The sequence below is a fragment of the Podarcis vaucheri genome (genome assembly GCF_965113315.1).
Source record: "Podarcis vaucheri genome assembly, chromosome: 8".
Taxonomy (NCBI): domain Eukaryota; kingdom Metazoa; phylum Chordata; class Lepidosauria; order Squamata; family Lacertidae; genus Podarcis; species Podarcis vaucheri.
Window position 1 is genome coordinate 47835144 of NC_138766.1, and position 17133 is coordinate 47852276.

At 41.0% G+C, this 17133-nt stretch overlaps 1 protein-coding gene across 2 annotated transcripts in view; it reads left to right on the top strand.

The window, feature by feature from the left end:
• The first annotated feature begins 11425 nt into the window (after positions 1–11425).
• The window catches only part of YES1 (YES proto-oncogene 1, Src family tyrosine kinase), a 30448-nt gene continuing 24740 nt past the window's right edge, over positions 11426–17133 (top strand). The window contains exon 1 of one of the 2 annotated variants that reach the window (XM_082235170.1): positions 11426–12083. The gene's annotated coding sequence lies outside the window, so the exon portion shown is untranslated. The remainder of the gene's footprint in view (positions 12084–17133) is intronic. The other variant, XM_082235169.1, reaches the window with a different exon arrangement.

Consider the following 17133-nt stretch of genomic DNA (forward strand, 5'->3'; position numbering starts at 1 on the left):
AGACATGCATCTGAGGCAGAATGCTGGTTCCAGCATGATTTTCTTTAAGAAGCTGTGCAGGCTGCAGTTGGAGAAAGGTGGTGATTTGCCTAGCCATCTGTCTCAATTAAAGCGTCTCAGACAAGACCTTGTTCAGCAAGACCTGGCTATTTCAGAGGCTGTGTTTGCAATGCTGATGATCAATAGCCTAGATGAGTTTTATGATGGAGTGGCTGCCCAGATTTCCACAATGCCTTCTGACCGGCTAACAGAAGATTATGTGTCTAGCGTGCTCCTGAATGAGTGGGATCACAGACAGGCTGTTAAAGAAAGCCGGAATTGTGCTATTAAAAATGTGCTTGAAAATGTGCCTGAGTCTTCAGCAGGGGAAAGTGAAAGTGAAACTGCTGCTGTTAAAGCTTTGAAATTGAAGCGGTGCTTTTCGTGTGGAGCACAAGGCCATTTGAGTTTCCAGTGCAAGAAGTCTTCAAAGAAGAAGGGAAACTTCAGAGGCAGAGGGGGAGGAGGAAGAAATCCCCAAGCACCTGCTACTTCAAAGGCCTTGATCTCTCGCTGTTCCAGTCAACGTGGGCGGAGTTTCTTCGTGATCGACTCTGGCTGTTCAAACCACGTGGCCAAAGATAAGAATCTCTTTGTTCAGCTTGAGAAGCAAGAGAAAGAAATTCATCAAGCAGATGGGACAGTTCTCACAAGTGTGGCTCAGGGAACTGTGTTCTTAAAGAGCCTGAATGCAACTATTAAGAATGTCCTGTATGCACCTGATATTCAGGACAATTTGTTGAGTGTTTCCCAGCTTGATCGTCAAGGGTTTAAGGTGGTGTTTGCTAAATCTCGCTGTGAAATTCTTAGAGATGGCAAGCTCATTCTGTATGCAAAATGTGTAAATGGATTGTACCAATTGCCTTTTGTTTCAGGTACAGGCACTGCAGAAGCAACTGAGAAAGAGTGTTGCAATTTATCTGTAGATAAGAATGAGAAGTTGCATGACCAATGTATTCATTATTATCACCGTATTTATGCTCATCTGAATTTCCAGGCTGTGGCAAAAATGCCTGATATGGTTCAGGGTATGAGGTTGAAAGAATGTCCCTACCACATGAAATGTGTTTCTTGTGCAGAGAGTAAGGCAAGGCAAGCTCCCAAAGGTACAGAGTCTGGGAGAGAGGCCAAGAAACCATATGAAGTCATTCATGCAGACTTAGTGGGGCCTCTACGCTCTCTAGAGGCAATTCAAGGTTTTTCATGGTTCTGATAGACTCCTATTCAAAATATGTTTGGGTCTATGTGCTGCAGAAAAAGTCTGAAGCCTTTACCAAGTTTCGCCAGTTTTGTAAATGGCTCAGAAATGTACATAATGAGAATGTACGTTTTCTTTTCACAGACAAGGGTGGAGAGTTTTGTTCAGAAGAGTTTGAGAGTTTTCTTTCTGAACAGGGCATTGAGCATAGGACCGCCACGCCCAGATCACCCTGGCAGAATGGTTTATGTGAGAGAGTGAACCAGACCCTGCAGCAAGGAATCAGAACACTGTTACATGATTCGGGGCTGCCCAATCCTTTTTGGGCCGAAGCTCCTTCATTTTTCTGTCACGTGTATAACAGGAGATACCAGTCTAGTATAAATTGCACCCCATATGAGATGCTTCATGGAAGAAAGCCATGTGTAAAGCATTTTAAAATTTTTGGTTCGGAGGTTTGGGTGCACACCTCGCAAGGTGACAAACTGAGCAAGCGTGGAGAACATGGTATTTTCCTAGGATATGAGAAAGGGTCTTATCGTGTTCTGATCACAGACACGAAAACCATAAGGCTGACCAGGAGTATTGATGACAATCCACAATGGAACAGAGTTGGCGTTTTTCAGTATCATCCCATTTGTGATGATGGTGCAAAAGGGGCAAAGAAAGTTAAGAGGGAGGCAAGTGTTATTGGTGGTGATAATCCTGATGCCAATGTAGTTCCAGATGGTGGCACAGATTATCAGAGCCCAAAAGCCTCAGGTGAGTCTGACGCTGACTCAGACTTAGCAGCTTCATATACTTTAGCTCCCCATTCTCCCAAAGAGGAGGAAGCACCAGAACAAGAGGATCAAAGAGTTTTGCGCAGATCCGAGAGAACAACCAAGGGTGTACCACCGAAAAGGTTTTCTGAAGAGTTTGCAAAGACTGCGGTCACGAGCAACTCTGGTGGGGTTTTCAAACCTAGCATGAAGTGTGCTGAGAGTAATAGCACAAAACGCTTTATTTATTTCCTTACCTGATATTTGAAGGAAAGCGTGTATTTGAGTTCTGAAAATGGTTTGTTCAAATCTGCCTAATTAGAAATGTCAATTTGCATTTGAGAGGAAGAAATATGTGTGAAGATTTTTCCTGAAGCTGCTTATTCAATGGTATTGTAAAACGTATGTTATATGCTGGGAAGAGAGATACCTGCAAATATGTTAACCAAGGTTGTAAGCAAAGAACAACTTTTGGAGTGTGTGTGTAAATTGCAGTCATGTTAAAGATTCTTGAAATGGTCAGATGAAATGGGGGAGGATGAGGAGATTTCACCCCTCCCATACCCAAGAATCTCCTGACCATCTCCTGATGATCTCTGCTGACTCCACAGAGAAGAGGAGGCGTGTCCTGCCTATTTACTTATTCTGCCCAGCAACATATCTGTGTGTGAGAGAGTCAGTCAGTCAGTCAGTGTATCGGAGAGAGTGAGAGTGTTAGAGATCCTAGAGATAAGATTGCTGCTAAGAGCAGCTGCAGACTCTCAGTGTAGCATTGCTTTATGCTTAGAATATTCAGCTCTGTATATAGTTTTGTATCATAGTTGTAGTTACAGAATAAAAGGAAGATATTTTACAGAGCTGCTCTCCGAGTGGTTTATACTCTGCAAGACTCTGCAAAACTCTGCTGCGCAACGACTGAATTATTGAGACAGTGAATCCGGTGCTCTCAGCTCTAAGCTGTGAGTCCACAGCACTGTGACCTGTTCCTGCGAGAAGGAGGTCTCTGGCGGTGCTACCCAGCTCGCCCAGCCCAGTCGGGGTTGAGGTGCAAGAGTCCAGTTGGTGCACTGGCTCTAGGGCGATGCTGACAGTCCTGGAGAGCGGACTCAAAACTGGCTGTAGAAGTTTGCCACTACTTTAGGCAGGCTCCCAGGCCTCTTTAGAAATAATGTTTGTTAACCATTAACTCAGCCTGTCATGAGTTTCTGCATAAACAGTTGAAAAGAACATATGGTGTCAGAAGTTTTCTGGGACATGCTTTTCACACAGAGCAATACAATAAGTATGCCATCCATGGATTTTGAAACTAGAAGCACAGCAGAGAACTGGACTAGATGAAAAGAGTTGATGGATCTGCTGTTTTCAGGACCAGAAGCAGCTGAATCCCTTTTGGTCTGAAGCCCCAACGCTGCACATTTTCCAATATGTTTTATATATTTGACAAAGTGTATATACTACTTGATTGTAGTAAAACCTCTAAGTGATTTGCAAAAATATTAATGCTATCAAGAAAAACAGTTTAAAACATTTAAAATTAATTAAAATTAATAGTAAAAAAAATTAAAGCACTACAGCATACCATATTTACTCGAGTCTAATGCGCCATTGAATCTAATGCGCACCTTAATTTTCACAACGTAATTTGGCCCAAAAAGGTGAGCATTAGATTTGAGTAAATACAGTATATGTATTTACAGTATATGCCTAAACAAAAATGTTTTAAGCAGCTGCCAAAAAGAGGACAGCAGAGGCACCTAGAGTGCAGTGATGCATTGGGCAAAAGGGCAGCTACATCTATAGTGCTTGGATCACTAGTGGCAAGTTTACAGAAGCAGAAAAAACAGACCCAAAAAGGATGTTTGAACCTTTTGAGGTAGACTGCAAAGCAAGGGGAAGGGCAAGCAAATCTGTTCAATCTATTTTAGCCCTCTGTCACAAAAGACTCTGGACAGTTTGTCGTTCTCCTCCACCTCCTTCCCTACTTTCAGTGGGTTTAACCGTCAACACTACTGAAAGAAGTTCCTCCAGTCATGGCACCATCTGGTCCAGACTAGCTTGTTAGCCAACTGGGACAAGAGCACAAGTCAGCCATCATTAGGCATCAAAGACTCACCTATTATTCTGTCTGCATGCTTGGTCTGAGTCATATGCTTCCTTTCAGAAGTGATTAATGAGTCCTAACAGCTGCTGTAAAAGAATAATTATATATCTAATGTACAGGTCATTGAAAGGAAGGATAAGATGATCTGTGTATTTACTGTTCAAACATCTTTGGGTTCTCAGAAAAACCTTGGCTTTCTCATAAGATCATCCAAGAAGTATATGAGTGAAACATTTTTTACAGAAAAATATTTGAGTCATTTTCTCTAATATTCTGAAGAACACCAGCATTTGTCCTGAGAACTGAGACCAGGAATTTAAGACTTTCAGATCAACACACATTTTCAGAATTGTATGTCTGCAGGTTATACAGTGGTGCCATGGTTCTCAAACACCTTGGTTCCCAAATGCCAAAAACCTGGAAATAAGTGTTCTGGTTTTTGAACGTTTTTTGGAAGCCGAATCTCCAATGCGGATGTTGGCTATTGTTTCCAGGGTGCCTGCTCCAAACCTAGTACAGTACATTGATTATTGCTTTCATTTTATGGATCAATGGTCTCATTAGATAGTAAAATTTCATATTAAATTGCTGTTTTAGAGGTTGTTTTTAAAAGTCTTTTAAAAGTCTGGAACGGATTAACGCATTACTTTCTATTGGTTTTGGAACGCTTTGGTTTTGGAACGGACTTCCAGAATGGATTAAGTTTGAGAACCAAGGGACCACTGTATTTCTAAATGCTTATGTAGGTAGGTACTGTCAGGGTGTGTTGGGGTTGCACGCCAGGTGGTCATATCTTCAGATCCAGATGGCTCCCAGTTGTTCTGGTGGGGGTGGGAAGAAGAGTCGCATGGGGAAAGACGGGCAAATCTAAAACTGTCAACTGAAGATTAGATGGACCAGGAACAATAGCACTATCCAAGGCAGGTCACAGTCCATAAGCAGCAAGGCAGGTTGCCAAGACACGGGCTGCTTACAGACAAGTGGCTCTTCCATTGTAAGCTTACCGTGAAAATTGCAACAGATTTCCCACAGTATCAGGAGCATCATTTTTTTTTTCTTTGTGTATGTCCTTCCGAGTTCCATCCACATTAGAGGGCACAATGAGCTGCTGTGCTTGGGCCATTTGAAGCTCAGTACTTATCCGGGTGGCACTGTGGGTTAAACCACAGAGCCTAGGGCTTGCCGATCAGAAAGTCAGCGGTTCGAATCCCCGTGACGGGGTGAGCTCCCGTTGCTCGGTCCCTGCTCCTGCCAACCTAGCAGTTCGAAAGCACACCAAAAAAGTGCAAATAGATAAATAGGTACCACTCCAGTGAGAAGGTAAATGGCGTTTCTGTGTGCTGCTCTGGTTCACCAGAAGCAGCTTAGTCATGCTGGCCACATGACCCAGAAGCTGTATGCCGGCTCCCTCGGCCAATAAAGCGATATGAGTGTTGCAACCCCAGAGTCGGCCATGACTGGTCCTAATAGTCAGGGGTCCCTTTACCTTTTACTTATCCACTACTGTATAATCCTTACAGTGGTCACCATTTCATCAGTTTTTTTTTTAATCAATCTTTTTGATATTGCTAGAATAATGGATCTAAAATGCTTTTCTGGTGCCTTGTTTGTTTGTTTTTTAAGTGAAAAAGTCTAGAGTGATGATCCCTCAGTATTCATTCCTGCATCCAGCCCTCGAAACATCTTTTTCACTGTTACATCTTTTTCTTGAAAATATGTCAGTAACCCCCTCCACCGAAATAACCAAGTTCTTCTAGCAGTATTTGCTAATACAAAGAGACACTGAAGTAATTCTGAGAAAATCTATGTCCCCATGCTACATGACCAGGGTGGTTGTCCTGAGACTCAACATCACTAACCTGCTCATAGAAGCACATTGAAGTTGAAAGTGCCATTCCAATGTATTGCACTGAGGGGTATGTTTTGTATGAATTGGCCTAATGTGGTAGTAACTATAGGAGTCAAGGGAATGAGCTAATGTGGCTATGTTTCTGCCTTCCAAATGCATAAGCACTGACTCAAAAAAACCTGAGCTACGATATGAGGCACTGGAACAAAACTGCCAGGTTTGATCAAGAAGAGCTTTGTACATGTGGAAATCCCTGAACAGGAAATGTAATTTATCCATTCAGAGCTCTACCTGCACATGTTTGCACAAACGTGTGTGTGGAAGGAGAGATAGTTACTATAGACAGAGTATGACCTCAGTGCAAAACTGAAAAATATGTTTTCTACGTAGAAAGGGCTAAATAATAAATAATAATCTGACATCAGAAACTGCAACATGCAAAAACTGGCGTGGGAACATCTCAGCACCCATGACATCCTGGAGCTGACCTTAAGATGACCATTTATGAACAAAGAAATCTCAGAGACAGGCTGCAATATGAAACTGCTAAATTATAATTCATAAAGAGGTTCAGCGCTATCATGTATACTAGGCATGTCCAAGAGGTAGATCGTGATCTACCAGTAGATCATTGGCTGCCTGTGGTAGATCACTGGCTCCCCTCAAAGAAGCTCAACAACTTTGGCTCCCCTTAAAAAAAGCCAGTTTTTAAGTCTTGATAGGAGAGGTTGACCACTCAAATACTGATTTGTATTGTCAGTCTAAGCACTTACAATGCAACAACTCCATAGCATTAGAAATGTTTTCAGGACAAACTTTAGCTGCCACTAAAGCTTATGAAGATTCAATGAGCAAAATGTAGTAATAGTAGATCACAGTCTCTTGGGAGTTGGCAACCCCTGATGTATACTGAATCAGGATAAATGTCAGTTGTGCTACATGAGTTCATTGCCTTCCAATGCCAGGTTATCTGCATTACTAACATTTTGTATGAATGGCCACTGTTAATAACATAATTAGCACTAATATTCCTTCTCACCTTGCTGTGTGTAATACATTGCCGCCGTCATATATGTCTATGCCTGCAACTCATGACAGCACTTCAAACTTCTGATGAAGTGGATTGTAATCCACAGTAATAAATTTGTTAATATTTAAGATGCACAACACTGTTGTTTTTGCTGCAACAGAGTAACATGGCTACTCATCTGGAAATTAACAATTAGGTCATAGTTGAGTTTAATTTCAGCTTCAGTTCAGCAGATGGTGCTATGCCCCTGCTAGTTTTAAGGACCACAAAATCTTTTAAAATGCCATTATAAATTATTTGCTTGTTAAATTTATATTGTAAAGAATAGTCGTAGTGATTTCTTTTATTTTAAAAAATGTTTTTTAATAGATTATAAAAAGGCATTTTCTCTTTTGCTTGTTTAGCTTGCTATGTTCTAGACCAGGCATAGGCAAACTCGGCCCTCCAGGTGTTTTGGAACTACAACTTCCATCATCCCTAGCTAACAGGACCAGTGGTCAGGGATGATGGGAGTTGTAGTCCCAAAACATCTGGAGGGCCGAGTTTGCCTATGCCTGTTCTAGACATACCCTAAATTGAGTTTGGGACTATGCTAGTGAATGATGTCAAACCATGTGCATCCTTTAATACTGCAGCCCTATACATGTAAAACTCACAAGCAGTTCCACAGAGTTATGGGCCTTATTGCCAAGTAAGTATACTTAGGATTGAAGCTTACAACATCTTGTATCCACTCAAACACAAGTTCTAGTGAGTTCATTCCTTATGGAGTACAGGATTCCAAAACGTAAAAGTAAGCAGTCACCTTTAATTTAAAAGATTTATTATCTAATGAGAGACCTCACACAACAAATTAAGTAGATTTAAATCGTATGCATGTTTATTTTGTTAATTAAGAGATAAATCCTGTCATCTATTTAAAATTCAAGAGTAACCCAGTTTCCTTGCTCCAAATCATTGCACTGGTTATACAAGTTCCTCACATGAATGGCAATTGTTCCCATCCATTAAATATTGGAAGCTCAGCATTAACTTGAAAGTGAAATGCCTGGCCAGAGTTACAAACTATTTTTATTTAATATTTTCATTCTTGTTTTTGTAAATCTTGTTTTTAAAAAACTGTAAAATTCTACCTGTTTCATAGGACACATAATCTGACTAAAAAGGAATAGAACCACATGAATTTCAAGTGTTTTATTTAAACATTTAAAAGGTTTAAGAACACATTTCAAATGAAAAAATATTGCAGACTGACAATGGATACAATCCTGCTGTAACAAGCGAAGAATCAAAGTGTGAGATACACAATGCCCTGGAGAGGTGAATAAGGAAGTGGTTATTTTAAGCAGCCATAAGCAACACTCATGTGTCAACAAATGGAGACAGGATATAAAGAGATAAAGATTAGCGAACAGCAATACGGTTTGCTTTATATAATGTAATCCGGTTTGTCTGCTGTAACTGTTTCTGACACAAACATTTCTGAACAGCAAAGACCTAGAATTGTTAATACGATGTTTGCAAATGCTTTTCAGTAGTGAACAATTTGGGTCACTCAAAAAGTAGTCTATTTTGCTTTTCTTTTTTAAACAAGAGTTTTCCTAGAAACAAAATGAAAATGCAATCTTTACCAAGCCCACATATAGGCTTTGTTTACCTCATGGAGCAAATAAACAGTCAACAGATGCTTAAGGAAAGTGTATTTATTAATCTGTTGTTTTTCATACAGATTACTAGAAGAGCAGCCATTAAATGTTATTATCTGTTTATTTATGAACCACCATTCACATACGTCTCAGAGTAATTTACAGAAACTTCATAAAAACAGCTTAATATGAGCTAAAACAGCTAATGTTAGAAATGTAGAACTCTGATCCTAATAGCTCTCATTTTAAATAGAGCTCTAAAAAGTGACTATGGGCACATTTCAAATAAGTCCAACGATGATCACCGAGACTTCTTTATAAGTGAACTGTAGTTTGTTAAGGGTGCTGGGATTTGTAGCTCTGTGAGAGGAAAGCTACAATTCCCAGGTTCCTTGGGTATGTACTGTAAATGTGCACTGGATGTGCTTTAAATGTTTGCTGTGGATCTGCCTACTGTCACAGATATGATCTTACACTAGTTTTGAGTTCATGTACTGCAATCACAGTCTGAAACTGATATGTTTGAATAATGATTTACCGTAGCATCTAGGTGGTATTCTCCAATATGATTTGGTCTTTATTAATTAGAACTGCTTGCCTACAGCTGATAATAAGTTATATAATTTGCAGTTTTCACATTTACAGGCAATAGGTCAGCAATTGCTAACATGCTTTCCCTCCCTTGTGTTTCCAAAATGCACAATCTACCTTGGCACTTTCTGTTAACTACGTATGCAAGAAGTGCACCTAGGTAGCAGTGCATATGACTACGGACAGGCAAGTACCGTATTTTTCGCTCTATAAGATGCACCAGACCACAAAACACACCTAGTTTTGGGAGGAGGAAAACAAGGGAAAAAAATTCTGAATCTCAGAAGCCAGAACAGCAAGAGGGATTGCTGTGCAGTGAAAGAAGCAATCCCTCTTGCTGTTCTGGCTTCTGGGATAGCTGTGCAGCCTGCATTCGCTCCATAAGTGCACACATATTTCCTCTTACTTTTTAGGAGGGAAAAAGTGAGTCTTATAGAGCAAAACATACAGTACTTAGAAAACCTTTTTAAAAAATAATTGTTTTGTAAAATTCCTGGAGACCCAGTTCCCAAAAGTCCAGAAGTCTCATGCAACTGTATGCAATTGGCTGTGCTAACTGCTGCTTTTTGCATATCAACGTTCATTTTTCTCTTCTACTTCCAGGCTTGTCATGTAGTCACTTTCCTTTGCCTAATTTATTATACATCCTTAGTGTAACAGGAGGTATTTTGGTTGCTATGCAACTTTTCTAATTGCTAGAATGTGATGCCTAGTATCTCCTTGTTGATCAGTATTAAGCGTTTCCAATGATGAAAATAACTGTGTGCACTGGGAAAAAATTAGTCTATGACTGCTGATATAACAGAGGTACCAAACCTGCCTTTTTGTGCCTTCCTTTCCTATCATTTCCGTTACAGTTAACAAGGGGAAGGTATTTATGGGCCTTTTACCAGGTAAAATGTTGACCAAAATACAATGTATCTCTGTATATGAGACAAGCAAACACTGTCGGTAGTTTTGTGTATTAAATAAAATGTCTCCAATGAAAATACAATGATTTCTAGTTGTGGTTACTTTATACACTCCCGGACAATTTCTTATATATTTTTGTCACACACCCCCCTTTTTGGTATGGCTACCTCAAATTTTATGTTAGTAATTTACATAAAACAGTTTTATAGTTATATATAGTATAGCTTATATAATTTACAATATAATTTTAAGGGAAAGTTGATTTTACTAATAGTTGACATGTATATAACCTCAAATGATACCAAGAAGCAAGCATGCTTGTTCTGTTCTGTTTCTGCATTGCAAATAACTATACACAGACACATAAAAGTAGAAAGTTTGGTTTCTTAAGCTCAACTTTTAGTAAGAATATACTTTTATTAAGAATAAAAATTCGTATTCAGTATGAATGGACTAAATATGGACTAATGTTAAGCCTTCACATAGCTCAGCCTAAGTGAAAATCAAGTACTGAATTTTAGAACTTGAGCACAGAACTTCAAGCAACTTTGGGAAATGCTTCATTCAAGACTTTAAAGACTAGTTGCAACAGAAGCATTATACTGACACACTGCAATAAGTTTCAAAATGCATTATCAGTTGCTTGTTTTAGTATTTGGCTTTGTTTCACAAACAGAATTCAACACACACATTTTATAAAACATTCGTTTTTAGTGATAGAGCAGGATATTTTCCTGGACCATTGCTAAGCAGATCAACTCTTGCAAGCTTAAGACACTCTTGCAGGGCTCAAGAGCAATTATTATAAAAGCCTTCCAGTGCATCCAGGACTAATTTGGACCCTTGCGCTGCCAGGTCAGACCTGGAGGATTTTCTAGGGTTGTTATACCAATGGTTCACTTAAAACGTTTACTGTATACTCTCCAAGGACTTTTAAAAATTCAGTTTAGCTGAAGTCACGACTCTGAACACAATATAACAACCACCCCAAGCCTTTTTAAGTGGAAGCCAATTCTGCTGACAGAAGCAGCCCTCTTGCGTCGACTGCTTTTTGAGGAAGCAGCCCCGATTTATTTCCTGACGCGGCGCGAACACGGATTGGCCACGGGACACCAGGCGCGCCGTGAGGATGGACAGCAGCGCTCTGCGCGCTCAAAGTTTCCTATATTAGCATTACATTAACACCGTCGTCGTCATTATGGAATAAACTTGCGAAACAAGCCCTCCGCGATCCCTGCCCCACCCCAGGGCTGCTCTTCCCAGCAGGCTCCCGAGTCCCGCTCCCAAAGCTTCCCTTCCCGCCGCCTCCCTTCTCCCGGAGGCGCCACCAGGTGCCCAGGATTCCCAGGGAGCGGCCTGGGCCTGGCGGCGCCAAGCCACAGAGGCTCAGCGGGAGAGAGTCAGGGGGCGCTGTGGGAGAGCCCGCCGCCTTCCGTCGAGGGAGCGCGACTTTCCCCTCCTCAGCAACAGCTGCTGCCCCCTTCCTCCTCCCTCGCCGGGTCTCCGCCGGCCGCCATGTTAGGTCGGGATGGTGAACTCGGGCTTTGCTGAGGGGGACCCGGCGCCTCCTCCGCCTCCGCCTCCTCCCTGGTGCGCGTGGAAGGAGAGCGAGCGAGGGCCCTGGCTTCCCGGCTCCTCCCTCTCCCCACGGCCTGGGCTCGCGTGCCGCCGCCGCCTCGCCAAGCGGCCGCCCAGATCTCTCTCTCAGCCCGCGGGGAACCCTAGGCCGGGGCTGATGCCGAGGGGCTGAAGGCTCCGGGCGGCACCTGCGCGGTGGGGGCGTCGCTTCGGGCACCCCCTCCCTGCCTCCATCTCCCCCTCACGCTCTCCAGCTCCCCTTTACTCGGCGGGCCGGAGGTGCCTCCTGCCCTGAGGCGGAAGCGAGGGCGCCCTCACGCCCTCCGCCCCAGAGGAGGACTCGGCGCTTTCTCCCGGAGCGGGCCCAGGAACAAGCAGGTGAGCGTCCCGAGCGCTTCCGTCGCCCCTTCCCCGCTCTCTCCCTGGAGGCGGAGGCGCCCGCAGAGCGCTAGGCCCCGCGTGCTTCTCCTCACCCGTCGTCGTCGTCGTCCCCCCCTCCACCAACGACCCCTTCGGGAGTGCTTAGCTTCTTATGGTAATGGGGGTGTAAGGCTCTTCCTTCCTTGCTCCACACTCCCAGAGTTTTTAAGCAACTCCTTCTGCCTTTCCGCCCATATGGGTTCCCCCTTTTCGTTGAGGAGAGTTTGCGCCTGTCAATCACGCAACAGTGTGGGAATATTTCAAAAACGCTGCCTTTAAAAGTTTCATTTCCAGGGGGTGGGGGGTGTTTGGATGTGTCCCCCCCTTTCTCCTTCCCCGCTCCCTCCCCTTCTCGTGTGTAGAGGTGGCAGCCTGGCAGGAGACGCGCCTTCTGCTTGTGTTTGCTCCTGAAAGCCAGATAACAACTGTTCCCAACAGAAGGGGTCCTCTTCGCCCTCGCTTGCTTTGATGGACGATCCCAACAAGTTTCCTGGTTAGGCTTTGTTTGTTTTGTTTGTTTTGGCAAGGGGAGGAGAGGAAATAGGAGAGGAAACTCAAGTACTGTACCAAGTTATGCTTTCCAACCTTTTCCAGTCTTCTCAACTTTTAAACTCCTGGAATATGTCTCGAAGCGACTTGATGAAGTCTCTCTTTGTAGTCCCCTCAAGCAAATGCTGTATGCTGCTCATAAAGTAAGCCGGGACCATTTGTTCTCTTGAGTGTCAACGTCGTTTAAAGGATTTAGCACAGTTCTTAGTTTTAAATGTACAGTAGTCTGTTTCTCAGCCCCAAAAACTGCAACTGCGTTGTTGTGGGTCAGAACGAATTCAGAAACTAAAAGCTGATTCCTGATTTGCACTTTGGTCCCAATATATGTATATTGTCTTCCAAACAATGATACCAGAGATCATGACTCTTAAGAATCATTAAGCTTTTATTACAGAACAAAATACAACTGTGGTTTCCTTCAATCATTTGGGGTTTTTATTTTCCCACTGGGGGAGAAGTAACTTCCTTTAGAAACTTCATGAGAATTCATGACATGAAGACATAATGAACTTGCTCAAGTTAACAAGCAGTATACAAAATGTATAGGATAATGACACATTTCAGTTAGTATAGCTATGTATCCATAGGCTACATCATTTTGAAGTGTAATTAGTATTTACTTGAATTTACAATCAAAACAATTTATTAAATATTAGGTCCTAAACAAAAAAATTTCTCTTTGAAATGAATATGTTCACACTACATGTACTTACATGCACTGAGCATGTTTAAACCTTAAATTAATCACGAGCAGTTTCACTCTTAACAGTTAATATAATATTTACTGTGAGTCCACCCATCACATTTTGTGATACTATGTTATGTAATTTTTAAAGTATGCTGATTAGGGAGGGACTGTAATGATTTGTTGTCAGTACTTGGGGAATATTAAAGTTGCATTGTCAAATAAAAACCATTTCAAGTTCAGATATTAACTGAAGTGTCTTGGAGTAAAACAGTCTGAAGCTACTTTGCAGCAGATTAGCATTTTGTTTTAATTTTTATTTTGAAAACCAGTGGAGTAAATGATATAGTTAAAAGTAGTTTTAAAGGAGGAAAGCACTTCTTTATGCAATAATAAAAAAATCAGTATTGAAGGCCTTGTTCTCTAGTTAAGAACACATGCAACGTTTAGCGTTCCAAAGAAATTTTAGCGTTGAAAGAAATTTTAATCAAACAAGCATATAAGTTTATCAATGAATCACTTTGAGTTATATCCAATGTTAGTCCTATTCAAAGTAGCTCCATTTATTCCAGTGGATCTTCTCTGACTTAGTTAGATATCACCCCTAGGTTGCAATTCTATACACATTTACCTGACAATAAGTATCAATGAACTCACTACATCTAAGAACAAACATAGGATTATGCAGGCTGTATGTGTGTAAAATACTTGGAAAGCAAGAAGCGTATGTTTTAGATACCATACACATACCATAGCAGGCATTTCTTCCTACATGTGAGAAAAGATGGAATGCCTCTTTTAAGATGATGAAATTTTTATAAGTAAATCTGTTAATTTTTTTTTATAAAAAGCTGCTGTATGGTTATTCAGAGGCACATTTTTAGTTGACTAAAATTTTTTTCCTTGGTTAAGCAGTGCAACCATTGTACTTCTGACTGCAAAACAAAAACAAAAAAAGCCCAGCCCCCGAGGTGAAATGCATAATGCCAAGCAGATCTCATCTGCTTAGCAGGGTCAAGTGTTAAGACAATATTTACTATAAAGGCAAAGCATAGTGTTGCAGATCAAATATAACCCATACAGTCTTCAAAGAGCAAGTGATTTCTGATAATGTTTCATGGTTTTCATATGTTAGTTTTTAATCAAACTGCTTGAAATATGTGAGACTTGCATTAATTGTTTCAACAGTTGGGTTTTTTCCAAGGTCTTTCTACATTATCTAAATTACAGTTTTACCCTAGTGAGTGAAAACCTGAGGTTTTGAATTTATAACCTAATCCTTTGCACAGATTTTTAATGGAACTTAGTCCCAAGTAAGTAGGTAAAGTGGGGGGGCCTAACCCATGGGCTGGATCATCTCCCCCCCAAAAAAACCTGATTCCCAAAGACCCCCAACAAGGTTAACCCCACCACCAGTCTATAGGATTGCATCTCTATACAATTGCATTACCATGTAGCAGTTCAAAATAGCTTTGGGGGTCAAATATCGATGGTGGAGATCCAAAGTCAAGGGGATGTGCACAGTACAACTTCCAGATTTCCAAAAGCTGTGTAAGATTGTCACCAGCTAGCTATTTCCCCATTCTTCAGAAGACTGGAAAACTAGCATTATGTACAGCCTCGAGTGCAGTGCTAAGAACTATGGTGTGGGTGAGTCTTGAAATGAAAAAAGGATGTAGGAGATATTTTCTGAGCCTAAAGGCTTCTTTGGATCCCAGCTGTTGTAGTGTTAATAAGATTGCTAGGTGAAAGTTTCAAGTTACAAGATTGCTTTTAAGCTGTTGCAGTACTTACAATGAATATATTGATAGACTTAAATGAAGATTTCTATATTTAAGCAATAACTCTTTATTATCTTATGGATGCATTAATATACCACCTTCTAAAAAGTCTTCTCACAAGGCTACTTGAAAAAAAAATATATAAAAAGCAATCACATATATCTTTAAAAAAATAAAATCATACCTCCCTGAATGAAGATGTTTTCAGTGTGCATTGCGTTTCAAAAGTACAAAGAAAGAGGCTTGTTCTATTTCCCCAGGGAGGGATTTCCATAATTCTGGTATCACTAAAGAAAAGGCCTGTCTCTGGTACCCTTCAAATGTGTCTGATTTTAATGAATACCAAAGAGCTGATCGTGATGGGGCACTCTTAAATGTTTCATTCGTGCAACAGCAAAGGCAGTTCTGTAGATCACTTTCCCCCAACCTGACTTCCAGATATTTTAGAAAACAACTGTCATCAGACCGTCAGTCAGGGATGATTGGACCTGTAGTCCTAAATATATGATGCACACCAGGTAGAGCAATGATGTTTTAGATAAACAGCCCCCAGGCTGTTTAAAGATTTAAAGATTTGGACCAGCACCTTAAATTTAACTTGGAAACAAATTGGAAAGTAAGCATAATAGGTGTTGTATTTATTTTACTTGAAAATTTATAATCCACGCTTTCATAAAATTTAACAAGTCAGCTTACAGCATATGATGTGCAATAAAATCTGTCTATAAATATCTATAAAACATAATTAAAAGCATCAATATGATCTGATTGTTGTGCTTCTATGTGCATGTTATGTTGACAGACGTATTTGGAGTCAGCTGAAGATTTTGTGCTGTCTTTAAGGCATCTTCCTAGGGAAACTATTGGAGTAGTTCTGTCACACTCAGTTCCCAGACGTTAGGTTCAAAACCTCTGTTGTATGCCTTGAAATCCCTACTGCTGGCAAGCAAACAATGGAGAATTTTTTTTTGCCATAATGATGTGCTTTTTGGGTTTCTCAGAGGCATTTAAGCTATCTACTTTGGGAAAGAAGATCAGGACTGTAGCTAGGGGGTGGTGAGGTGGGCCCCTGCCAAGGGCGCAGGCGATGGGGGGAGGTGCAAAATCGGCTTAAAAATATGTCCATAAATATCAATATCAATTAATGCCTCATAAGAAATGGTTTTAAATAAGGGTGAATTGAATGGGTGGAGGGGGCAGGATTGGAGGAGAGGTGGAAAGAAGAGCTAATTTGTCCATGGCTAGAGTGTGCAATCTGGACGGTTCTGCCAGGGGCGCAAGATCACCTAGCTACGGCCCTGAAGAAGATTCACTTTCATCCAAGACCATTCTTGTATACTTATGTTTGGGATTTCTGATAAAAGCCAGCTAAGAAAAAGAGCTGAGAGAGCTGAGATCATTGTTTTCCTAGAAATAAGTTTGCTGCTTAGAAATTATTGGCAACACAAGTATATTCATACAGGATTATTAGAACAGTATACTATTATGGGATGGAACAACATTACACCACCTAACTAATTATGCTTGAAAGGAATTCTATTTATGTCAGCGAAATATCCACCATACCCATATGCTCTTCCTTCCACCTTAAATCCACAAGACAACTGTTGCATTATTGTATATGTCTTATGAAAATCTAGTTCTTGGGATAAGTTGTTTAACCTATTGCGCACGTTTAGCTGACAGAAATACTTTTAGATTACCACAATTCTTTGCTAAAAGGTTGTTGTCTTGGAAACACTGCCTCTGCTTTGTATTCATTGTCTCTGAGAATACAGCTGATATTCTGGTACTGATGTTTCTGGAGGTATATAGACAACTGGTCCCCCTTGACGGTATTCCACTTGAAAACAGCTGAACATAAAATGGTCAGGCATTTTAAATTATAAAAAAAAATCTGCTTGATATTGGGTAATAAAGCAAGTACCTCACCCCCACCCCATCCCAGAATTGCCCCTAGAGATAGTTCTTTTTTTCTCTTCCTTCCTTTTGG